At 51.0% G+C, this 26,920-nt stretch overlaps 1 pseudogene; it reads left to right on the top strand.

Annotated features, from left to right (window-relative positions):
- LOC122154260 lies at positions 1-26,920 on the top strand (annotated as a pseudogene).

Genomic DNA, 26,920 nt, shown 5'->3' with positions numbered 1-26,920 from the left:
CTGCACTACGGGACCCTCCTGGGCAGCAGAGCTTGTGTCCACATGGCAGCAGCTGCCTGGGGCGGTGGGATTCTCACTGGTCTGCTTCACACAGCCAACACATTTTCAATACCTTTCTGCAAGGCAATGCCCTAGACCAGTTCTTCTGTGAAGTTCCCCAGATCCTCAAGCTCTCCTGCTCAGGCATGTACCTCAGGGAGGCCGGGTTTATTGTGATTAGTGTCTGTGTAGCATTTGGGTGTTTCATTTTCATTGTGCTGTCCTATGTGCAGATCTTCAGGGCCGTGCTGAGGATCCCCTCTGAGCAGGGACAGCACAAAGCCTTCTCCACGTCCCTCCCTCATCTGGCTGTGGTCTCCGTGTTTATCAGCACTTCATTTTTTGCCTACCTGAAGCCCCCCTCTATCTCCTCTCCACTCCAGGACCTGGTGGTGGCTGTTCTGTACTCAGTGGTGCCTCCTGCAGTGAACCCCCTCATTTATAGTATAAGGAACCAGAACCTTAAGGATGCAATTCAGAAACTGGTGACCAGATGTTTTTTTAGAAGGAATATACTGCCTATCTTCTCCATATCACTTTTAATATAACTCATTACAGTCTCAACCTGTCTTTTATATATTTTGTAGTTGTTGATGTTATTGTTGATTTTTTTTTTTTCGCTTCTGATTAAGTTGTCCATAAAGTGTTTTCACTATTCATACCATTTCAAATTCATTAGCTATCTGTCTGGTTTGACCCAGAGACAGTGTAAATGAATTTCCACACCCTCTGCATTTAAACACTAAAAAGGACCCTGCAGTGATTTTTTTCTGAGGCTTTTTTTCCAAGACCTTCTCTGGAGCTGCTGCATCAGCTCCTGCATACAGAGTCCCTGTGCAGCAGATCTGTGACAGAGCTGGCCTCTCTAACAGCATCTCCATCATGAAAGGGGATCTCCTCAGGCCAGTGCCCAAACGCTTAGGGATTTTTCTAACATGCCCAAGGAATAGACTCCAAAGAGGACTCTTTCTCTGCTTGTTTCCCCATGGGCTCAGTGTGATGGCTCCCAGTATGGTCTTGCAGGGACTGTGGAATGGCTCAGGTGTTACTTGTTGGACGGCACCCACACAGATGGTGAATGGTCTCCAGTTAAACTCCCTGGAGCTCTACAGCATGTGATAGGACTGATGGCAGATGATTTTTTTTCTGGAAGGAGTCTGGAACTGCCAGCAGAGTGCAGGTGATCTAGGTGATCTGCAGGATCAGCATGTGCCAGGAGGTCAGCAGTGAGTGGAGCCCACTGAGCACAAACGTGTCCAAGGTGGAGGGACCCAGATATAATGTGCTAAATCTGGGTGTGAAGTGTTGAGTGAGGGCTCTGCACCGCCAAGGGACACAGCAGGCACAGGGAAAGGAGCCTGGTGAGTGATTTGTTCTGCCATCACTGGACTCCTGTAGACTAGGTCCAGTACAGCACCCAAACACATCTTGTGGTGTTGGCTATAAGGCAGGGTACCTCTGAGCATCCTCCATGGCCACATAAGTGCTTCTGTGGGAGGCAGTTGGTGGCAGTGATGTCCCTGAGCTGGGTCTGCCTCCCAGCATGACCAGCACAGCCCTGTAAAATCACCATGTGACCCCAGACAAGCCCACTTGTTCCTCAGAGCAGCACCAGCAGCTCAGGGGCTGTGGAGAGCATGGAAAGCAGGTGCAGAACTGGCTGTCCAGGCCAGCACAGATGTGCCCACCTTGAGGAAAGATCCTTTGTAGAGGCGGGATGTCCTGGGAGAAGAGCAGGACACCGTGTGCACGGAGGGCAGATGTGGAAAGAGAAATTCTTTGATGTAGGTGCCAGCTGAGGGCAGCGGGAGCTGCCTGAGGAGCTCCAGAGCCAGGACTCTGCGCTGTCCTGGGGAGCGGGGCTGGCCTGGGGGCTGCAGCCTCCTGGGAGGGGATCTCCAGGCCACGACAGCAGGAGAGACACTGACAGTGACCTCCATCTCATCCTTGCTGTGGGGCCAGACCAGACTGGGCTGGGCTGCTCTGCTCAGCTGGGGAGAAGGCTGGGGAGTGGGGAGAGCTGGGAGGGGGTTGAGATGTCTGGGTGCAGCAGTGCTGGGCAAGGGATAACAGCGCTGTACCGCTGAAGTGTGTGAGTGTGCAAGGTCAGGGCACACAGCTGTGTCCTCGCACAGCCAGGCCTCTCCTGGGAGAGACATGAAGGACCATCAGAGCAGGAGCTGCTCTCTGCCCGTGTGTGCTGGACACCCCAGGAAAGCTGCCCCAGAGTGATCGTCACACACCAGCCAGTAACAACCACCATTACAGCACAGGCCTCTCACCCCAGCTCAGAGAGGTTGTTTGCCACCCCCCCACTGCAGGGTCCCGGGGGGAGCGGGGGGCGAGTGGCCGTGACACAGTTTGGGGGCCGCCAGAGGGAAAAGCGGGGCCGGGGAATTCTGCAGGAGTTCGAGGTCAGGGGTACTGAGATCCACACGGACACGCCTGCAACAAAAATAGCCAGAAGTCTCTTCAGGGAGGGAGAATGTGGCGTAAATAAACTGAGATGACTGACAGATGAAATACTTGATAGAGGACGTGGAAACCAAAATTCTCAAATATCTGCAGGAAGAAAATTCAGTCAGCCATACAGAACAAAGCGAGTGTTTTAAAAGGAGTAATTAGCACTTTTCTGGGTTAGCCAAATCTCTGCATACAAACATCACTTCTTCAGAAATACATTACTAAATAGTAGGTTATTCTCCCAGACAAACAGTTTACATTTACATCCTGACAGGCAAAGAACAACCTTCAGCATCGGAAAGAACATGGATTAGGTTGAAAAGTCTCTCTCCAACCTTGCTGCTAGGATCATGGCTTTCATATTTAAAGCACCTAAACCACTGCTTTTGAGAAAGTGCCCAACTGGGCTGCTGAAAACAACCTAAACCAATGGCCTGGAAAATTCAAATCTATGAAAGTTGATTTCTTCTTTGATCCATTTCTTCTCAAAGCCATTTAAACAAACTTTGCAATCCTAATTTATTGCTGAAGATGTCGCAGCAGTATTACAAAAAAGCTTCTCATGGTTTAGCACCTGTCATTAGCTAAGCATCAGTTTTTAAAATTCACTTGGTAGATTACAGCTTCACACTGTACCGTGTTTCTAACTAACCTGAAACATACTTACTTCGTAATCCTTGTGATCTAGAAGACAAAAACCTTCAATAAGCTTCACAAGACCCCAAGGGACGGCAAAGGTAGTTGGGAAGCAGTTGACTGAAGTGTGTTTTATTCGGAAAGGAATGCGTGATATTTAGCAGCAAGCATGTTGCCTGGTATCAAGTACCTAATTAAGGCTAATAAATGTGTAAGGCCAAAAATGTATCACGTGACATTTAGAAAAACATAATGAAGTAAGAATATAAAAGGGTGAGAAGCAGAAAATACTAATGTATTTAGTCTTGCCATTTGGAGCTCTTATAACCTGAAGACAGTCAGGTCCCAACCACAAAACTGCATTCTGCATAAACAGCCAGAGAGAATTACTCTTTGATTTCTGTGGAGGCGTTCAAAATGTTCACTTTAGATATTTAAATACTTCAGTTATAAACTCAGGCTCCCTCTTTAGTCAGTGGAGCTACCAGTCAGACATTCAAAACATTTGAACGTCCAATGATTCATTAGTAAAGCCAACAAAATCTACAGTTGGTTATCTTCCTCATTTCCAGAGTATATAAAATAAGGTAAACTATGGTGGTTTTGCAATACAACTTAGCGCTGAATTATTAAAATTGGATGAAAACCAGTTTTATCTTTACCATTTCTTAGTAAATGTGTTTTCTCCTATCAGAAAAGACTTTGCCACAAAACATTAAAAAAACAGACAAATCATAAAAAATACGCAGTACTAAGAAAAAAAAAATCCAATGCTTCTGTCTACAACTTAATTCTAAACTAAATGTTTTCACTCGCATTGTGTTTGAAGCATAAATTAAAAACTGTTATTAAACATGCAGGTGCCAAACATTTAAGAACGTCTGTGTGCACAAAATGAAGGTGTAATAGAAATAACCAGGAAGGATACAATTGCATGGCTGTAGCTTTCTTCAGTGCTTTCTAACAAACAGAGATCCAGCACGGCCTGAAATGAAAAATTAACAGTTTTTAATCTCCTTTTATAAATCATAAAATCTGGCGGGGTTTGGGGGCTGGTGTTGTTGCTACTGTTTTCAGTGAACATAAACACTCCCATATCAACTAGCAGGTGGGTATTTCCCAGTGCCTCCTTCATCTCTCCTCCACAACTCCTCTCCTCGGTCTCCGAACTGGGAAACCATTCCATCAATCATCAAGCAGCCAGAATCCCATTTTCCTCTGGAACAAAAGGGAGCAGGGATTTGGACACAGTAAAACACTGATTCCAGACTCTCTGTGTAACAGATTTCCTCCAGTCAAAACAAAAAAAAAAAAAAACAAAAAAAACTCCCATGACTCAAAGAAAGTACCAACCATACAAAGGCACGGTCATGACTTGACACGCAACTGAAACATTTCTGAGCCAGATGAAAGATGTTCATTAGTTCATACTGAATTATTAAAAGAGTTCAAAAGAGAAACCCTAAAAGCTCTCCTGTTACGGGAAAAGTTGCAATGACCTTTTAGTTTTCAGGTTTCCTTTTTTGTTGTGTTACTTGTAATAGAAAGGAAGTGTAAACAGAGATTTTAAGTGCCAAAAATAACCACTCTCCTACTGTCTAACAGAGGAAACGTAACAGTAGCCAAATACCAGGACTAGTCTTTATCACAAATCTAGAGCCTCAAACTGGAGTGTTCCAATACACAGCTGAGAGACAACGTAATGGACATTTCAGATTTTGTTCTCAGCATCTCACTTCTGTTACTGAAAAAGAGTTCTTTTCAGAGAGCTCAGCATGCAGGTAAGTTGTATCATCTTAAGCAGCATCTCTGTTTCTATACACGTGCCATTACAATCACAGACGGCTGAACCTTTAAAAAGTACTTTCTTCAAAAGTCCATCTGTCTTCTGCTGACTGCGACGCTGCCCTTTAATTTCCCAGTGACAAAAAGCAGAAGCAGCACACTAGAGGCTGTGTGCTGCTGAGGAACACAGGAGCCTGGAGGTCAGTTACTTGAGGAGTAAGCTAAGTAAGATGAACTTGAAAGTCAGCACCTCCTACACTGCAGCTTCCACCTGAACTCCTCTTGTAGCATCTTGTTCACAGGGTCAGAGCCTAAGCTTCTTTAGGCCTTTATTTCATTTTCAGTACCATTTCCAGAGAAAAACCTATGATCACCTAACCCAAGCTATATCCCCTCTATGCTGGGAAGCCAGGCCAGGCAAGAGAGTTGACATTCGGGAGTGACTTTTAGCCAGCAGCCAGCAGAGTGCTCGCTGTGCCAACGGTGTGTAACTCTGTCTTATTAAATTGCACAGATTCACTTGTGAGGAGGAGATTTAGAGCAACAGTTATGACCATCCATTATTAGACAATGAAAGAGATTAAAAAATACCACCACATTCTTTCTTCTACGTCCAAAATAATTGTTCTGTGAACTCCGTGCTTTGCTGAACTGGAGATCACTGATCCTGTCCTAAACACATCATCTTTTTCAGTAGTAACAAATTATACAGATTAGCCAAGGAATGACGTACCCCACAAAAAAATGAGGACACCAACAAAGAATACCCAGCAGAGGTATATATAAATTTGCAGCACAGGGAAGTAACCTCTGTGCTCAAGAGAACACAGGCACCGCTGCGTTCAAGAGTACTCCTGGCAAATGCATTCAGTGTAGCAAACAAAACTGTCACTATAAAAGCCATTCCCTTCCACTTCTGAATTTGCCTTGGAAGTGTTCTAGCATTTTCCTGTAAGGCTGAACTTGATAAACGCGCAAGTTTCTGTTCAAGACCCGTACAGCAGCTCTGAATCAGAGGATAATTGTAGAAAGGTCTACACAAATGCATATGGTCATCTACAGGCAAGAAAGCAAACGCAAGTTAAAGAGGTAACATCATATTTTTAAACTAAAATCTTTGACTAGAAGGACAGAAGATCGTACAAGAGAAGCATCAAGCACAGGCAAGACTCCAACTCTGACAGAAGCCAGTCTTGTTTCTGCCTTTGCTAAAAGAGGTGTAAGACACAAGAGTCTCAAGTGCCAGTAAAGTTGATGGAGCGTTCAGAACATGCAGCGTAAACTGAAGCTCACTACCAAAAAAAAAAAACAAAACCTCAAAGGAATGGGTTTTTAAACATGTCACATGAGCATTTATAAGACAATTAAGGCTGAGAAGAAAATTTATAATCCAGCCAAATCAAGAAGTATTTCCAAGGTGCATTTTTCCCTCAAGCAATAAATAAAAAGATCCCAACACACAGGTAATGTTTTTACTGGAAAAAGTACTTGCCGTTTAATAGCGATATGTTTAAAATCCCAACTATTTCAAGCTGTGGACACAAGCAACTCCTTGAAGTCTGAGGCATACTGCTCTTTCTAAAAAACCCAGGAAAGAAACTGCTTGTATTATTCCACACTGTCTACCTGAAAACCCAGTAGAGTCTCCGCTTCACCAACAGAACTTCAGCACATGCTGTCACTGAGCCAACACGACTTGTTCTGGATGAAACATGTACAAACCCAGGGCTGAGCAGGTGTTCGTAGGAATCACTTACTGGAGAATCTCCCGGTTACAAATGCATTCCAGTTTAGGCTCACCTAAACCCTCTGGAAGGAGACTGGGCCGACAGAACCAGATCACCACTTGTGCAGACAAAGAAATGAGGCCAGTTACCCCTGGCTGAGTTGTCAAGTCTGTGAAACCTGATAAAAGGCACAAGATGATTTTTCTTATGCAAATCCTTTCATTTTGACAAAACTCCCTTCAACACCCTAATTAGAAATTATATAAATAAGAGGGTAGAAATCTGTCTTCCCATTTCTTACTACATCACTTTCTTCTTTGATGACAAAATCTACCATCAGCACCAAAAGAAAAAGCAGCCCTACAAAGAACCAGATTCACTAAAGGATAAAATAAAAATAAAAAAGAAAAGCCTGAACTATTAAATATACTCATGAATAAGACATTTCTTTTTCACATAGCAGAGATTTTTACTATAGCAAAGGCATATTGTTTTTTCCCTCAACATGCCACGGACAATTGATAATATAAAAGGCTATAGAAATTCAAGTAACTTAATTTACAAGTTACTCCTTTACTCTTCCTTTCTGTTTTTATCAATTTTCAATATAATATTTGCAGGCAATTATAAATTTCTAGCCAAGAATGAGAAAGAATACTTTGCAGCATGACCCCACTCAGGTGCTGTCATTTCAACCCAGCTGCTCACAGAGCTTCTTGCTGAATGGAGCCTCCCCGACCCATCCACAGGAACTCCACAACACTTTCCCTCGACTCAGGGCACATGAAGTGTCAGCCCCAAGCTCCCAGATTCAAGCCCCTTCTCCCAGCTACAGCTGCCTGTCCTCCACTCCTCAAAAGCAACAAAAGCTCCTGTTCCCACAATTCCAACCCAAGCAGAATTCCGAATCTTAATAAAACACACCAAAGATTTAGTACTGCTCTTGGCAAACCTCTTTCAGCAAGCTCTTGTGCTTCTCTTAGAAAACAGTTTCAGACTGTGCTAAGGGTGCTCAAAAGCAACTGGCAGCGCTGCAGAGACAGAAGTGTCTGTGGGTCAGCGCAGGGGCAAGAGCCATCGAACAGCAGAACACCTTTTCAAGAGTAAATATTAAATCATCAGCCCACAGAGCAATCTCAGAGTCTCAAACTACGCTCTTCAAGAACCACCTGCAATATCACATACCAGCAGGTTACTGAATAAGCTCAATTAGCAAGAATGATTTCAGGTGAGCAGAATGACTCCTGCAGGGGAGAATTCAGTCTCCACAGACGGCAGAGCCACTCAGCAGGTATTCTTTATTCGACGCGTCGGGGATCATTCCTGCTAATATGCATACCGCCGTAGTGGAGTTGATGATATTTCCACACAATTCACTTACACATGCATGGAATTCCCAAGAACTAATTACAATATTCATTACTTTTCCAAGAAATCATTATAATCCGTTGCCGCCCACTTCCACATGCTCACTACAGTCTCTGGGTGGTCTTCTAGGCCCCGCAGTGGTCGTTTCCTTCATCATTCTCATCTTCTTAGTCCTACCCAAAAGTGCACATCAAGTAGGTGTCACCATACCAGTGAGTAAAATTCCTCTTAAGAGGATTCAGCCATGTGCAAAAAACTCCTATTAGAATTAGCTTGGAATAAAAAAATATTCAGTCAAGCCTACCAACCAAATGACTGTTTATAAATTTGTCTATATAGGAGTAATGTGTTTTTGGCTGGGTAGGAGAGAGACTAAACCTGGGGAAAAAATCCTGAAAATGTTCGTGCTTTCAATGTCTGAAATAATGTTCAGTTCAGAATAGGACTAAGTTTGCTTAATCACTTTCAACCTTTAAGACCGAACATTTGATTCAACACAAAACAATGTATCTATTCCTAATGGCATTCTAATGGAAAAATGCCTCAGCTTGGCACACGACTGATTTTTTTAACAGTTACGTAGCCATCAGTGTCTACTACACCTACAATTCTACTTCACACGTAGCAAAACCTCAGCCCGGCGGGATCAGGCAGAGCCCCACACCACCGGCGTGTGCTGAGCAGAAGTGTTCCAGCAGCAGCAGTTTGTTTCTCCCGGCCGTGTAACTTTAACAGCCTTTCCGTGGGGATGCTGGCAATCACTGACTGCCCTTCTCCCTCAGCTGGCTCACAACATTTGCAAATGCGTTTCAGTTTTAGCAGATAATAAAACCTGAAATCACCATAATTCCCATCCTCTTTTGGTGCTCTCCTCAAACACTAACCCCCTAACACAGAAATTCCTTGCATAATAAAACTCTTTCTGTGAGAACACAGCCACCTCACTTTGGAGCACCCGGGCTCCTGCACCCAATGAATGTTCAAAACCCAGCAGGAAGGATTTCTGAGTGGTTTCTCTGCAAAATGCAGACATTAAAAATAAATTCTGGGTGTGGAGGTGTCACCATCCCAGCCCTCTCCCCACCCCCGGCTTCTTTGCTGGTTTTCACGCGAATCTGGCAACCTCTCCCATTGTGGGGGTGGACACGGGGGCACCTCTCCCATTTTGGGGGGAGGATGAACATGGTAGCTCGTCTCCCGTTTTGAGGTGGGGATGAACACGGTACCTCCTCTCCTGTTTTGGGGGGGGGATGAACACAGGGGCACCTCTCCCCTTTTGTGGGGGAACGGACACGGGGCACCTCTCACATTTTCGGGGGGACACGGGGACACCTCTCATGTTTTGGGGGGACATGGGGGCACCTCTCATGTTTTGGGGGGGGGATGAACACAGCACCTCCTCCGCCAGTTTTGGGGGGGGATGAACACGGCACCTCCTCTCCCGTTTGGGGGGGGGGGGGGGATGCACACAGCACCTCCTCTCCCGTTTTTTTTTGGGGGGGGGGGATGAACACGGCACCTCCTCTCCCGTTTGGGGGCAGTATGAACACAGCACCTCCTCTCCCGTTTCAGGAGGGAGATGCACACGGCACCCCCCCTCCCGTTTTTTTGGGGGGGGGGGGGGATGAACACAGCACCTCCTTTCCCGTTTTGGGGGGAGGGGGGATGAACACGGCACCTCCCCTCCCGTTTTTTTGGGGGAGGGGGGGGATGAACACAGCACCTCCTTTCCCGTTTGGGGGGGGATGAACACGGCACCTCCTCTCCCGTTTTGGGGGGGGATGAACACGGGGGCACCTTTTCCAGTTTGGGGGGACACACAGGTGCACCTCTCCCATTTTGGGGGTGGGATGAAGACAGCACCTCCTCTCCCGCTTGGGGGGGGATGAACACAGCACCTCCTCTCCCGTTTGGGGGGGGGGGGGATGCACACAGCACCTCCTCTCCCGTTTTTTTTTTTGGGGGGGGGGATGAACACGGCACCTCCTCTCCCGTTTGGGGGCAGTATGAACACAGCACCTCCTCTCCCGTTTGGGGGGGGGGATGAACACAGCACCCCCCCTCCCGTTTCAGGAGGGAGATGCACACGGCACCCCCCTCCCGTTCCGGGGGGCAGCACCCCGCCGCCGGGCCGTTCCGCCAGCGCTGCCCACCCAGCCCCGGGCCATCCCTCCCGAGGCCGGGGCAGCGCCCGGGCCCAGCCGGCCGGACCGGCTCCGGAGCAGCCGCAGAGGCCGCGCCGCACACTCCGTGCGCCCCAGCGCCCCGCCCGCCGCGGCGGCGGCTCCAGGCTCCGGGCCCGGCCCCTCGCCGCCGCCTCCCCTGCGGAGCCCCGGGGGTCTCCCCCCGCGCCGCCGGGCTGCCGGCCCGCCTTCTGCCCCGGCCACGCCGAGCGGCGCGGAGGCGGCGGGCAGAGGCGAAGCCCCTCCGGCAGCCGCCGCCGCCTCGTCCCTCGCGCGCTCCCAGACCTTCCCCTCGGGCCTCCCCGCGCTTTCCCCGGCGCTTCCCGCCGCGGCGGGCAGCCGCCCACACGCACTCACCGGCCCCGGCCCCGGCCCCGGCCCCCGCCGCTCCCCCCGCGCCGGGCCGGCCTCCCCCGGAGCGGCCGGGGCACCTCACCCACCCGCCCCGCCCCCCGGGCTCCGGCAGCCTCTCTCCCTGCGCCGAGGCTGTGCCCACCCCTGACCCAGCCCCGGCCCCTCCTCCGCCTCTTCTTCCTCCCTCCCCGCCCGGCCCCGCAGCCCACCCTGACCCCTGCCCGGCGGGGGTGCGCGGCGGCGGCGGGGCCGGCAGCGGCACCGGGACCCCGCCAGCGACGGGGGGCGCCGGCAATGCCGGCGGGGCGTCTCCTTCGAGGAGCCGCTGCCGCTCCTGCCGCGCTGCGGCTGCTGCGCCGGGTCCCCGCAGGCCCCGGGGGTGGAGACGGGGGCCCGGGGGCGGGCGAGCCGGAGGCGAGGAGGCAGCCCCGGCCCTGGGGCCCCTGGTTTGACGGTGGGGTTCAGAAGTTCATGGTGAATGAAGTTTTCTCTCCCTGTAGACCAGTAGTTCATTGACTACAGCAAGTGTTCACCCTGGGATCTGTCCTGGCAAACATCTTTACCAAGGGCATGGTAGAACTGAAAGAGTGCACTCTCGCTAACGTTGAAGATGCCACCAAACTGTGGAATTAAGGGTCAATATGCTGGAGGGCACAGTTGCCATCCAGGGAGATCTAGAGAGGCTGAGATGTTGTGGATTAATCACAGTAGACTGCTTAGGCTCACACAGCCACTCACTCCTCCTCCCCAGTGGGAGGGGGGAGAAAATTGGAACGGTGAAAGTAAGAAAAATCATGGGTTGAGATAAAGACAGTTTAATACATAAAGCAAAGCTGTGTGCAAGTGTCAAGCACAATAAAGAAATTCATTCACTACTTCTCACCGGCAGGCAGGTGTTCAGCCATCTCCAGGAAAGGAGGGCTTCATCATGCACAGCGGTTATTTGGGAAGAACAATGCTGTCACAATAAACATCTCCCCTTCCTACTTCCCTGCAGTTCTTATTGCTGACTACAATGTCATACAGTATGGACTGTCCCTTTGGTCAGCTGAGGTCAGCTGTCCCAGTTGTGTCCCCTCCCAGCTTCTTATACCCCCAGCCTACTTGCTGCCAGGGCAAGTTCCCCCATTATGATGCCAGTGAGAGCAATCAGTTAATTGTCCCCCCCATAACCCCAGCAAGACATAATCTCATAACATACAATTTGCAGCCTCCCCCAGTATCCAACTTTCCCTGCCCCAGCTGTGTCCCATGTGGGGATACAGACAGCCCTTCTCTGGGGTCTGCCAGGGTCTGCCAGAAGAGAGGCCGGGCAGGGCTGGCCGTGCCCCCATACAGGCACTGAGACCAGCAGGAGGATGGAGATGGTTTAGCAGCAACACTCACCCATAAACCTGGGTGAGCAGCCAGTGCTGGAAATGACCAGCGAGATAGGCTGGGGGGTGCTGCAGAGCTCTGGGCACTCACCCCACAGCCCCAGCCCCTCGGAAGGTCACAGCAGCTCCTGGGGCACAGAGGGCTCTCAGCCTCCCCATCAGCCCCAGGGCTGGGGCCAGCCATGCCATGAGCAGACGCAGGCCAGCGTCTCCCTCTCTCTGCTGCTCTTCTCTCCAAGAGATCCTGATTGCCCAGTGCTGGCAGCCCCTCTGTGCCCGTCCCTCTCCCCAGCACAAGACTCCTGCACTGGGGGCTCCCCAGGCAGCTCCTGCTGTGCCAGCCAGAGAAAAGCTGCCCAAACTGGTGCCTCCAGAAATAGGTCTGCTCTTGTCATGGGATGTCACCTCAGGCACGGCCCTGAGCTGGCGGTGCTGCTCTGCAGGGCAGTGGTGGCTGAAAGCCACGGGGAGATGGTCCCAGGGAGATCCCCATGGATCAGCCATCATTGCCATTGCACCGGGCACCCCCACGTGAAGGGGCAGCACAGGCCTATTCCCTAACACATCCCCCCATGCCCTCCTGCCCTGAACCCCTGGAGAACCCCAGCACAGCAGCACGCTCAGAGGGGCAATTCCTTCAGCCTGTTCCTGACCTCAGCTTTGGAAGAAGATACCAACCTCCAGACATGGGCACTGAGACAAGCCTCTTTTATTATAGATATGTTTAATGGAAGGCCAGCTGTACTGTCCTACCAGACACATGTAGAAAGGGCTCTGGGTCAGAGAGGCTGGTTCATGTCTGTGAGGTAGAGGAGTGGATGCAGACATTTTGGAACAAACAATAGCTTTACAAATAAAATGCTTACTGCACAAAAGGTTTCAGATATGAGTTGCAAATGACTTCTGAAGAGACACAGGCAGCTTATTCCTGATGACAGACACCTGACTGAATCAGCTTCTTCAGTGCGTCCTTCATCTCCTGGTTCCTCATGCTGTAGATGAGGGGGTTCACTGCTGGAGGCACCACCGAGTACAGAAAGGACACCACCAGGTCCAGGGTTGGGGAGGAGATGGAGGGGGGCTTCAAGTGGGAAAACGTGACAGTGCTGATAAACAGGGAGACCACAGCCAGGTGAGGGAGGCATGTGGAGAAGGCTTTGTGCTGTCCCTGCTCAGAGGGGATCCTCATCACGGCCCTGAAGATCTGTACATAGAGCATGATGAAAAGAAAACACCCAAATACTAAACAGGCACTAAACATGATAAGTCTAATTTCCCTGAGGTAGGCATCTAAGCAGGAGAGCTTAAGAATCTGTGGAATTTCACAGAAGAACTGGTTTATGGAATTGCCTTGGCAGAGTGGTAGGGAAAATGTGTTGGCAGTGTGCAGGAGAGAACTGAGCAACCAGTGCCCCAGGCAGCTGCTGCCATGTGGACACAAGCTCTGCTGCCCAGGAGGGTCCCGTAGTGCAGGGGTTGGCAGATGGCAACATAGCGGTCATAGGCCATGACAGTAAGAAGGAAATATTCTGATGATATCAAAAATAGAAACAGAAATAGCTGTGCAGCACATCCTGGGTAGGAAATGGCCCTGTTGTCCCAGAGGGAATTGGCCATGGCTTTGGGGAGAGTGGTGGAGATGGAGCCCAGGTCGAGGAGGGAGAGGTTGAGGAGGAAGAAGTACATGGGGGTGTGGAGGTGGTGGTCGCAGGCGATGGCGGTGATGATGAGGCCGTTGCCCAGGAGGGCAGCCAGGTAGATGCCCAGGAAGAGCCAGAAGTGCAGGAGCTGCAGCTCCCGTCTGTCTGCAAATGCCAGGAGGAGAAATTCGGTGATGGAGCTGCTGTTGGACATTTGCTCACTGCAGGCAGGGAGGTTGAACTAGAAGACATTGACAAGTTAGGACAGACTTCTTTTATTCAGTTTATGCTGTTTCCCAAAAAGTCTCCTCAAAAATATTCTCTTTCTTCCGGGGAAATATATTCCATTTCTTTTTATTAACTCAGATTTGTGATGTTGCTGAGGAGACATTCATTGAAGGGGCAGAAATTCTCATCTTTCACAAAAAAAAGGTTCCCTGTGCCCTAGTACAGAGTCAAGAGAATGCTGGAGCAAGTCCTGGCTCTCTGCTCCCTGGAGCTGTTTTCTGCCAGGAGTCATTTCTGTGTCCCCATGTCACTGCCCTGACAGTGCTGCCAGCCCCCACCCCACCCTCTGTGTGCTCAGCTCTGCCCTGCAGACCCCTCCTGGCAATAGGGCACTGCCCAGGGGCATTCCCTACTTCCAGATTCAAAGGAGAACAGCAGGCAAAACCAGAACCCTCAAACAAAAATCATGCTGTTGTGTCTGTAAGTAGAGGAGTAGGTGAAGGCACTTTATGAAGTTTCTGGCAATCCTGCTGATCCCTCAGTTTAACATTTCAGGAGTCTCAGTGAATTATTCAAATTTCACAGTCCATTCTACTTTTCTTAGAAGAAACATGAGATCATAGACCCTACAAAGGTTCACATTATTAAGGTGGCCCCTGCTTTGAACTTCCTCTTGAAATGCCAATGTCCTAGAGGTGATCTGGAGCTGTGAGCATCCCTGATCCACGCAGCAGCCTCTGGAGAGCAGAAGGAGCCTGCCCTGGCGGGGGGCTCTCCTTCCCCCCACAGCTTCTCCCCACAGCGCCGTGGGGAGCTCCCCGGGCAGGCTGAGTGCTGACCCTGGCAGGCGGCAGAGTCCCTGCCCCAGCACACAGCCCCTGGGGTGCAGGGACCCTGCTGGGAAGGACAGCCCTGGGCACCCCTGCCTGCACACCCGGCTGCACACCCCTGCAGCCGGCCCCGCCAGAAGGCAGCCCTCATGCCCTGGCCCTCGCAGGGGGCACCAGGGAAGCCCTGCTCGGGAGCAGATCCTCCTCCTCCTCCTCCTCCTCCTCCTCTCCTCCTCCTCCTCTAGGCAGGAGGCAGATTCCTGGCGGCTCTGCCGCCTTCCCCAGATCCCTCCCCGAGCTGCAGCTGCATTGCCCTGCACCCCCAGACTTACTGTGGCCAGGGCCCTGACGCTTTCTCCTCCTCGGAGCTCTCAGCAGCCTCCCAGCCCAGGCTGCCTTGAAGCTGTGTGTGCCTCGCTGCTCTGCCCTGGGTGCCTGCAGGCAGTGCCCCCAGCCCTGCTGCGCTTTGCAGAGGAGCTGCTCCTGGGCAGAGCTGTCTCTCTGCAGCGCTGCCCACTTGCCAGGAGCTCCCTGCGGCCCAGGAGCCCGGCCCAGCTCAGCACCACAGCAACAGCCCAAGGTGCCACTTGCTGTGGCCCCTCTGGGCTCCCTCCAGCTGTCCCTGGGCTCCAGGGAACCTGCTGTGACACAGCCTCATGCAATCAGTGGTTTTCCTTTCATCATCTCTGGAGAGACTCTTAGTTTCAGTAGTAGCATTTCCCCTATCAGGGAAAGAGTTGGCTCGAATAATCACCTTTTCTTGACTCATCTTTAGGCAGGACAGCCAGACAGGGACAGATAGGGCTCTCCTTTACCCCTGCTGAGGGAAGGGATTCAGCTGAGTCCAGTCAAGGCATCTCTTCCTGTGTTTGATGTCCTGAGACTCAAAGTAGACTCAGCTCACTGCCATTACTGCCACAATGATTTCAAGAGGTGGGATTCCTCTTACCTGTCTTCATATTATCATTAAACGTGCTCCTGCAGGTGAGCTCCTTGGCTCAGATCCCATGGTAATTAATGAAGGGGGAGGCCAGGAGTGAGCTGTTCAAATACAAATGTCTGGTGACAGCTGAGGTGTCAGGGGTGGCTGAAGTCATGGGCAGGTACCTGCAAACTCAGATGGAGCAGTTCACAGAGACAGCAGGGCAGCATCTGTGGGCATCCTCTTGGAGGCTGCTGGGAATTGTCTTTGGCCAACTGAAATGACAGCTGATGCCCAAAATAAGGGCAACTGAACCTGTCCCTTCTCATTAAGTTCAAGGCATTTTGCAAAGTTATTCCTCTGAGCAGCTGGAGTCATGTGTTATAGGGACAGCTCAGTCTCTCTCTTCTCCTTCTGCTGTATTTACTAGATGGCCACTGACGACGTTGGCAGTGGTTTCATGTTCATCCCCACATTGCCTTACCAAATCCAGGGAATCTACTCAATCTCATGTCCAAATCCAGGCCCACAGAGCTTCATGAGAGGTCAGGGCTGGCAGGGACAGCACAGGAACTACAGGAAAGCAATTCCCATTCAGGGTTGGTGTAAGACAAACACCCCTGACACCATCACAGACAGAGTGATTTGAAGCATCAGCCATCAGATGCCACCAGAGAAGCAAGATCTATCTCTCCTCTACCCAACAGCTGCAGGCATTGCATGAACACAAATGCCCCCACACGAGGTCTTCACCCACTCTCTTGATGATTCAATCAAGGAACAGACCAATCATTTTCACAGTATGCTTGGGTAAATCTTGTCATCAGGGATAACTTCATTCCAACAAAGGCCCTCACAGGCAAAAGGGATATCACTGAAGTAAAAGTATTTCTTTCCAGGGATGCTTCTCTGGCACTGGGGACATCACGGTTTGCTCACTCTCTTGGCATCCAATTTCAGCTTTATGTTTCCATCACCACAAACTCTGGCCTGTATCTGCTCTGAAGCAAAGCCTCTGAACACATGGGGACTGGGACACTTGGTACCAGTTTCTCTAAGACAAGTCAGAGCTTGGCCTGGTGCTACCCCTGAAGTGCTACGACCCAAATGTGCACTGATGCCCTCAGCCAGGAGAAGAGGCGCCTGTGGGTTTTGACATGAATGGAGAAACTGCCGTAATCTTTCGAAGCCCCCAAGGAAGTCTCTGGCTGGAGAAGCCTGGGCCTCACTGGGGACTTTAATGGCCCCGGCATTTTCTGGCAGAGGAACACAGCAGCATGCAAACAGTCCGGGCGGTTTGGGGACAGCTTGTTTTCATAGCTGCCAGATGGGCCAACAAGGGCAACACAAACCTGGAGCTGACACTGGCAAGCAAGGAAGAGCTGGTCAGGGCTGTGAAGACTGGCTGTTGGGACAGTGACAGCGGAATCCGAGCTCCTGAGGGCAGTGAGGAAGGGGAATAGAAGACTGCAGATGCCAATACTCAGTGGAGCAGATTTGGCCGAATCTGGGGAGTTTTATTGGGGATCCCACTGTCAGTAGCACTGATGGGCAGCAAAACCAAGTGTACGTGATCTTCAAGGACAGCATCCTCCAAGCACCGCATCTTCTGTATCAAAAATCATCTGAAACTTGAAAGAGAATTCAAGGGCAACAAAAAAAGATTTTACAATTTTAGGAACAGTCCAAAAAGAAATAAGGGTAATATGTGGTCACAGTTGAATATAGTATGAGTAGGTGGCAATAGGCTGAGATACTTCATGTCCTCTTTGCCTCATATTTCACCAAGAGGTTCTCCTATGGCATTGTGCCTCAAGGCAGGACTCTAGAGGAAAACAGCCAATAGTGGAGGGGAATCAAATCAGGGGCTACTTGACCAAACTCAAATGTTACCCATCAAATGGAACCAGATGTATCAATCCGTCTTTACATTGGGGGAGAGAAAGTGTCATCAGCTTGCTCATCCTTGTCCATGGCCCATGAAAAAATGTATGAGAATGTACAGAATGGTTTAAAAATTCTAAAAATGAAATCTTCTTTACACACTGATTACAACGATGACTTTTCTGCATATGTTTCAGATTTTGCCAAACATCCTCATTCATGGGTTGATTCAGTTGCCACGAAGTGGTGGCTATGGCCTCCAAGTTACACTGGGGTAGCTGAAGCCCTCACATTTGACTGGAAAATGTGACCCCGAGCTGATGGGAGACTTTCCTGAGCAGGAGTTGGTTACAGACACGGTGAGCCAAAGCAACTCAGTTGAGACAAGTCATTTTTCTCACTTGAGTAGAAGAGGAGGCCTGGAAAATTGCACCCAAGGTGTCCCCTCTTGGAAGTGAATGAGAAATGAGTGGGTCTAGATGCTGCAGAGCCTACTTGCAGACCCACCTGTAGCCCAGGTATACTGGGATGGGTGCAGATTTGGAAATCCAGAAGACAGCATATTTTATCTTCTGTCTCTTTGCTTCCCTCTGAACTGATGGAGCTCGTGACTTGAGTTTGTGAGTGACTGTGAGTGAATATGGACAGAGTCTGGGCCAGGGCATGCCCTGGGGTTTCTTGGTATCTCTGCTTGACAGAAAATATATTTTCCATTGCTCTAAAGCCACCTGCAGTGTGGAAAGTGGACTTTGGAGACGTAAGGTAGAATTAATATAGAGCAGAGGACTGTATTTTGTTTTTTATTGAACCGTGCCTTCATTTGGTTTTGGTTTTTGGCAATTAAGAAACATCCTTCTGTGTCTGTGTGCACCTCGATTCCCAAGTACAGCAGATTGGAGTTGGTGTGAATGGGCTGAAACGTGCAGCTACAGACCTGTGTGGAGAAAACTCAGATTGAAACAAAGGTGCTGTAAGTCCCATGAGAGAAAAGTGGGATTGGACATAGGGACAAACACTGTCCAGAGGGTGTCTGACATACAGGGTCTAGACTTCCCTCCATATTCAGACTTAATCAGGAGATGCTCTAGAATCAGTATCAATTGCAGTTGGGTCATATCCCTTAGTGTGTAAGCAGAAAAATAAAGATTAGTGGAAAAATAAGAGTTTTTTTTCTTATTGACATTTAGTACTGAAAAATTATCACTGTGATTACAATCCTCAAACCTCAGAAGAATTCAACCCAGAAGAATTGAGGAATTCAGTTCTGCTAAGAGACTTGACTTGTGCAGGCTTTTTGCATGTTAATGAGCCCTCTGGTGCCAAGTTGCTGAACTGCAGATCCTGGAAAGGGATTGAACTGGCTCTAGAGAAGTCGGAGTCAGCAGGAACCCTCCAAGTTCCTGAGGGTGTCAGTGATCGCCACCGAGGGCCATCACTGAAGAGCCCGTGGAGGGAATGAGGAGACAAGGTCCCTGTCCCTGGGGGTGGTGAAGCAGGAAGGCAGAGGCACTGCTGCCAGCTGAAAATCAAATGTTCAGTGCTGTGAAAGCCTTGATGTGTTTCCTCAAGCAGGCTGTTCAAGCCCTGACCCCCATAGCCTGGGAATGGGGATCCTTCCCCTCAGGGGATGCTGAGGGCTCTTCCCGGGGGCAGTGAGATGTAGGGGGGTGTGATGCCAGTGCAGGACAGTGGGAGGACTCCTCCCAGGCTGTGAGGAGGGTAGAGGAGGAGGCAACAAAACGCTGTGGCTGTAAGGAACTGGTGTTCTCTCAGGGACCTCAGTGGAAGAGACAGCAGCCATCGTCAGAAGGACAAGGCTTTCAGTTGTGTTGGGGGGTCCCAGACACATCGGAGGGGTCATTCCCACCACAGGCTGTCCTACACTTGCCTATGCCTGCCCTGTTTCTGTGAGATTTTAACCCACACCCCTGTTTCCCCACCTCACTCTGATCCCATGGCATCCCAAGATTTACTGGTGACACTCTGTCCTCAGTCACTATTTGTTCAAACACAAAACTGTCATTTTCTCTTTTTTTTTGCAAATTGCTGTGAGTTCCCTATAACCTGTGGAACTTCTTCCAAAGCCTGCTATTGCTCCTCAATTGTCAAAGTTATCCCTGAACCCAGCCTCACTTCAATCTTCTATATAGCTCCATGTCTCAGCACTGAACTGCACACCCTCCTTCTTCTGATGCCTCCAAATCAAAACTCTACTCTTTCACTTCTCTACGATACCCATACCTCCCTCTGCCACACACCTCGCATCTTCCTTTCTGTTACACACACACTGCCACCCCCCCACCACACACTCTCTCCCTGCACTCCCATCTGTCTCACACACCCTTCCTCTTCCCCTGCAGCGATGGGACCTCAGCCCAGGAGGTTTGTGCATCCTCCAGGCTCCTGGATGTTTCCTGAGGCCCATCCAAGTGTGGGGAGTGAAGGAAGGAAAGAGAGGTGTCTCAGCCTCCCCATCAGCCCCAGGGCTGAGGGCCAGCCATGGCATGAGGAGACGGAGGCCAGTGTCTCCCTGTGTCCCTTGCTCTGGTCTCCCAGGCATCCTTATTGTCCCCTGCCAGCAAGCCCCTCTGTGCCAGCCCCTCTCCCAGGAAAAGACTCCTGGCCCAGGGGCTCCTCAGGCTTCTCCACTTACCCCAGCAATAGAGAATCTTGCTCCAATCTGGTGCATTCAGAAATAGGTTTGTCCTGAGTGGAACAGGTGAGAAGGTAAAGAAAATACAAAAAGACATCCAGAAATTGAAGTAGGGGATATTTCCCAAATTAAGTGAACTGTCTTAATCAAAACAACATAAGATCTTAGGGTCCACAGACACAGACTCTGGTTACAAATTAAATAACTGCAGCTAGATATTGGCCAACCACAAGATTTAGAAAGAGAACTAAAGATTTTTGAAAATGAGCTAGAGAAAGATGGAACAGCATCTCAGTTTCTAGCAGAGGAACATATTTTCACTAACATAAGTGGCAATAAATGCAATGCCTTCACTGGAGTCTGGGAATTCAAACGTAAGTCTTCTTCAAGTCCACTGGTTCTTCTGGAAGGCCCAGGTTCCTGTGGGCTGCCACCATGGATCCTGGTACCCTTGCCAGCACATTCTTGGGGATGACCCATAGTTAAAGTAACTTAGAATGTTCAGGTAGAATCTAATTAATCTCATCCATGAGCTAAGGCAAACCCTCTGAGCAGAGGGAAGGACAGTGAGTGCTGGCCTAACAGGAAGCAGGATGTAGATCTCTGGTGTAGGAGCTGTCTTTCTCCTGCCATGACCAGTGCAGATTACGCTGGAGTTAAAGCCCCAGTCCAGCACCAATGGAGTGAAGACCCACGGGCACAACTGCAGATTGATTTCGTGGGTCTTCTGCCAGTGACAGCTTGAAACACCAAATGCATCTTGGTAGTAGCACATCCTATTAGTAATTGGACAGAAGCCCCTCTTGCATGGTTGCCACCACTGAAATCTACTGTTTAACAGCGTCATTTCTTGATGGGGTGTGTGCACAGCACAGACTCTGATCTCGGCTTTGTTGCAGTCATTATGCACAAGCCTGCAAAGCCTGAAGGCACCACGTCCCAGGCTGGTTCTGTCCAGCCGTGGGGCAGGGGAGAGGGAAAGGCCAGGAAAGGGGCTGGGTTTGGCTGTTGAACGTGGGCTGCAGCAGAGAGGAGTCAAGGGAGTGGATGGGGAGAGATGGGCAAAGGCAACACCAATGGTGGTGGTGATTGCGAGGCCACCACTGCTACAGGAGCCTGATTGGCCAGCAGCTGGCCCCAGAATTTGGGGCCAACAAGTGCATCACAAAACCACTCATCCAGCAGAACAAGCTAGGGACAGAGAGGACGGGGAGAGGCAGGCCAAGGGCAGGTGGCAGGAATGGTGATGATGATGAGGTGGCTTCCACTGCAGCAGCCTGACTGGCCCTCAGGAGACATGCTGGCCAGCAGGCATTCTGAGGTCATCCAGTGCATCTGAGAACCCACCCAGCAGAAAACCTCCTTGGGGAGGGGAGGGCTGAGGCAGGTGGAAGAGGCCCACCTGCGTTCTGATTCTGGGGGCACCTCTGTTCTTGTGACCTGAGCAGCCATGGCAGGCAGGAGGGCAGGCAGGGCTCATGGCCCCCTGATCAGGACTAGCCCTGAGACTGCTGGAAAATCTTTCCTTATGTCCAGGGTGAACGTCCCCAACCCTCCTCTTTCAGCCTCTTAACATGCTCCATGGTGGAGAACCCCATTCTGTATTCTTGCAGACCTCCTCATAGGTGCGGAGAGGCTGCAGGGAGCTGCCCCTCAGCCTTCCCTTCTCCAGGCTGCACAAGCCCAGCTCCCTCAGCCTCTCCTCACAGGCAAAGTGTTCCAGTCGGCCTGTCTTGGGGGCCATTCACTAACCCCCTCCAGCTTGCCAACATCCTTCCTGTACTGGGGATCTGCAATCCGGACACAGTAACCTGGACAAGCCCCTCTCGTGATCTCCTGGCCGTCCTGCTGGCCACAAAGGCCTGGGTGCAGCTGGCCTCCCTTGCTGCCAGGGCACACGGCTGCCTCCTCTCCAACCCACCCAGACCTTTCCCACGGGGCTTCTCCCAGCCAGGCAGCTCCCAGCCTGGCCATTGCCAGGGGGATGTCCTGCAGGGTCACACACGGGCACTTGGCCTTGCTGGGTTGCCTGAGGTTCCTGCCAATGCGTGCTCTCCTGCTCGTTGAGCCCTTTCCCTCAGCACAGGGACTGGAGACCTTTTCAGTACAGAATTAGGCAAAGAGGCATGAGTGCCCCTCCCACCTGTCTCTGCTGTTATTAAATCACCCTCACCCTCATCAGCAGCCCTGTATTTTCCTTCTTCCTTGGCTCTAATGTGCAATTGAAACTCTTCCTTTTACTCTTGACTTTTCCTTTCAACCACCAGCTCCAGGCAAGCTTGCCTTCCTAAAAACAATGAGGTCATACATATAATTTGTCTTTGTAAACTGTCCTTGCTGTCACCTCCTGGCAGCTGCTTCATGGTCCCTGTCAGAGGAGCCTGTCCCACTGACGCAACCTCCCTGCCCCATAAGCATTATTGTCAAGGGAAGACCCGTGGTGGAAGGAAGGTGTCTAGGGCAATCCAACCATGGGCAGTGGAGAAAGAGAAACAAGGGTGGGCTGTTGCTATGCTAGGCTATTGTACTGTAACATCTGTACCTAAATAGATAGACAAAATGGATCCCTCCAAGAGTTGGACTTGAACCTTCCATCTATCCAGCACCTGGCCCTGGGATCCTCTCATTCCCCTGCTCTACCATGCACAAATTCTGGGTCCGTGCAAACCTCCTGAATTCCAACAAGGCCAGGTTCAAGGTCCTGGCCATGCATCGGGGCAATCCTAAGCACAGGTACAGGCTGGGCAAGGAGTGGATTAAGATCAGACCTGCAGAAAAATACTTGGGGGTAAGAGTGGATGGAAAACTGACTATGAGCCAGCAACGTGAGCTCGCAGCCCAGAAAGCCAACCGTGTCCTGGGCTGCATGAAGAGAAGAGTGGCTAGCAGGTCGAGAGAAGTTTTTCTCCCCCTCTACTCCGCTCTTATGAGACTCTACTTGCAGTGCTGTGTCCAGATCTGGGACCACCAGCATAAGAAGGACACAGACCTGCTCCAGCTGGGCCAGAGGAATCCATGAAGATGATCAGAGGGCTGGAGCACCTCCCTTGTGAGGACAGGCTGAGAGAGCTGGGGTGTTCAGCCTCAAGAAGAGAAGACTCCAGGGAGACCGTCTTGCTGTCTTCCATTAATTAAGGGGGTCCTGCAGGAAGCATGGCAGGAGACTCTTGATCAGGGATTGTAGGGAGAGGTCAAACGTTAAGGTTTAATGCTAGAAGAGGTTAGATTGAGATCTAAGGAAGATATTCTTTACTGTGAGGGTGATGAGACACTGGAACAGGTTGCCCAAAGAGGTGATGGATGTGTCCTCCCTGGAACTTCTCTAGGCAACCTGTTCCACTGTCTCCACAATCTCATGGTAAAACATTTCTTCTTTAAATCAAATCTAAATCTAAAAACGTTGTCCCTTGTCCTGCCAATACAGGCCCTGATAAAAACCCTCACTTGGTCTTTCTTGGCCTATGACCACACTATTTTAATACAAACAACTTGGCGAGTGCCCAGACATCTCCCAAGATGGGGTTTGGAGGCCTCAAGCGCATGAGCAGTATAGGGAGTTTGAATGTAGTAGCATAGTGGAGTGGAGACATTGGACAGTCTAGGAGTAGACTGACTGTGCTTGAAGAGAGGTTTCAGAGCTGTTGATTTTATTCATAGTGGAAAACAGCATGAGAAAGAAATAATGTCATACTGTGCAGCTGGGGAAGGCCAGAGTGGACACAAGCAGCAAAGCAACACATCACTCAGAAGGATTCAGGATCAGCCCAAGGCTTTGTGTTTCAAGCAAGAGCCAGGGAGGATGGTGAGAGATCAGGAAAGGAATGAAAAGGCTCAGGTGGGAGCGAGGTGAGACAGCTGGGGGGATGAGGACAGCCTCCAGGGAAAGAGGCACAGGGGATGCAACCCCATAGGACAGCCTGTGGTGGAGATGACAGAGGGCTGTGGAAAAGCTGAAAGCCCCAACAAAGTCAACCCCATCACGACTCTGGCTATGGCTGTTGTCTCTGCCACTGATGCCTGTGAGGAGGCACAGTCCCTTGCAGCACGGGAGCCTCATGGCCTCCTTGTGCATCCTCAGGAGCCTGGGAGGTGCACATCTCCATAGCCCCTACCCCAGGCAGAGCCCTGAGGAATGTGGGAGGGACAGGATCTCCCTTCCCAGGGGCTGGGGGTCATGGCTTGGCCATTTGGTTAATGGGCTTAGGGCTTGGAACTTTGGCTTAATGCAACACATTCAGGTTTACTCAGCATTTGCACCACCTTTCACTTTTAGTTTCTGACTTGTCATCACTGCCTCCAGATTTCTACTCTAACAGGACCCTGAGGAAGCTTTGTCAATAGTGGCCCTCAGTGGGAGCCATTAACAGTGCAGGAAACTTTGGAGTTTGTATCTGATACTGACTCCTTGAGAGGTTTCATCACCTACCTCTCCGTGCCTGAGGTTCATGGATTTGGCACCAAACCCTCCTGAGGGGTCATTAAAGTGCCTTGGGCTGTTGCTGTGGTGCTGAGCTGGGCCGGGCTCCTGGGCCGCAGGGAGCTCCTGGCAAGTGGGCAGCGCTGCAGAGAGACAGCTCTGCCCAGGAGCAGCTCCTCTGCAAAGCGCAGCAGGGCTGGGGGCACTGCCTGCAGGCACCCAGGGCAGAGCAGCGAGGCACACACAGCTTCAAGGCAGCCTGGGCTGGGAGGCTGCTGAGAGCTCCGAGGAGGAGAAAGCGTCAGGGCCCTGGCCACAGTAAGTCTGGGGGTGCAGGGCAATGCAGCTGCAGCTCGGGGAGGGATCTGGGGAAGGCGGCAGAGCCGCCAGGAATCTGCCTCCTGCCTAGAGGAGGAGGAGGAGGAGGAGGAGGAGGAGGAGGAGGATCTGCTCCCGAGCAGGGCTTCCCTGGTGCCCCCTGCGAGGGCCAGGGCATGAGGGCTGCCTTCTGGCGGGGCCGGCTGCAGGGGTGTGCAGCCGGGTGTGCAGGCAGGGGTGCCCAGGGCTGTCCTTCCCAGCAGGGTCCCTGCACCCCAGGGGGCTGTGTGCTGGGGCAGGGACTCTGCCGCCTGCCAGGGTCAGCACTCAGCCTGCCCGGGGAGCTCCCCACGGCGCTGTGGGGAGAAGCTGTGGGGGGAAGGAGAGCCCCCCGCCAGGGCAGGCTCCTTCTGCTCTCCAGAGGCTGCTGCTGTGTGGATCAGGAGTGCAGATTAACCCCACCACAAAGCCAGAGGCAGCTTTTCAAGAAGCACATCAAGGCAGGGTCTACATGGAAGGAAAGGGGCTTTCTAGGATCTGTGCCTACAGTTTCCTGATGTATTTGGGAGGGTGTGAATAGTAGTGGAGCTATTATGTTTGACCCAGACTCCTACAGCATTAGAGTGAGAGCTGTGAAGTTCTGTGAGGAAACTGCTTAAGTCCTTTCACCTCTTGCTTTGCCTACTGAAAGCCCTGTCACTGCTGTGGTGTCTTCTTACAACCTGACAACACATGGCTATCCCTGGGCAGTGTCCTGCTGCCAGGAGGGGTCCACAGGGCAGAGCTGAGCACAGGGCGGGTGGGATGGGGCTGGCAGCACTGACAGGGTGGTGACGTGGGGACAAAGAAATGGCTACTGGCACAAAACAGCTCCTGGGAGCAGAGAGCCAGGACTCGCTCCAGCATTCTCTTGACTCTGTACTAATGCACAGGGAAACACATTTTCCTTCAGGTCTCCCCTGTTTTCAGGCTGAGAGAAATGAGAAAGATGAGGATTTCTACCCCTTCAAAGAATGTCTCCTCTGAAACATCACAAATCTGAGCTCATAAAAAGGAATTGAATACATTTCCCCCAAAGAAAAAGAAATCATTTTGAGTAGACTTTTTGGCAAACAGCATAAGATTGAATAAAGAAGTCTGTCCTAACTTGTCAATGTCTTCTAGTTCAACCTCCCTGCCTTGCAGTGAACAAATGTCCAACAGCAGCTCCATCACCCAGTTCCTCCTCCTGGCATTTGCAGACAGACGGGAGCTGCAGCTCCTGCACTTCTGGCTCTTCCTGGGCATCTACCTGGCTGCCCTCCTGGGAAACGGCCTCATCATCACCGCCATCGCCTGCAACCACCACCTCCACACCCCCATGTACTTCTTCCTCCTCAACCTCTCCCTCCTCGACCTGGGCTCAATCTCCACCACTCTCCCCAAAGCCATGGCCAATTCCCTCTGGGACACCAGAGACATCTCCTACTTGGGATGTGCTGCACAGCTCTTTTTTTTTGTCTTCTGATAACAACAGAGTTTTATCTTCTCACCATCATGGCCTATGACCGCTACGTTGCCATCTGCCAACCCCTGCACTACGGGACCCTCCTGGGCAGCAGAGCTTGTGTCCACATGGCAGCAGCTGCCTGGGGCATTGCGTTGCTCTATTCTCTCCTCCACACAGCCAACACATTTTCCCTACCCCTCTGCGGAGGCAATGTTGTGCACCAGTTCTTCTGTGAAATCCCCCAGATCCTCAAGCTCTCCTGCTCAGATTCCTACCTCAGGGAAGTTGTGATTATTGTGGTTAGTGTCTGTTTAGCTTTTGTGTGTTTTGTTTTCATTCTTTTTTCCTATGTCCAGATCTTCAGGGCCGTTCTGAGGATCCCCTCTGAGCAGGGACGTCACAAAGCCTTTTCCATGTGCCTCCCTCACCTGGTTGTGCTCTCCCTGTTTGTCAGCACTGGCATGTTTGCCCACCTGAAGCCCCCCTCCATCTATTCCCCAACCCTGGACCTGGTGGTGTCATTTCTGTACTCAGTGGTGCCTCCAGTATTGAACCCCCTCATCTACAGCATGAGGAACCAGGAGATCAAGGATGCCCTGAGGAAATGA

This window comes from Tyto alba, unplaced genomic scaffold, assembly GCF_018691265.1.
Source record: "Tyto alba isolate M040663 unplaced genomic scaffold, T.alba_DEE_v4.0 Super-Scaffold_35, whole genome shotgun sequence".
NCBI lineage: Eukaryota > Metazoa > Chordata > Aves > Strigiformes > Tytonidae > Tyto > Tyto alba.
The sequence above is the reverse complement of the archived record's forward strand: the minus strand, read 5'-3'. Positions and strand labels throughout refer to the sequence as shown.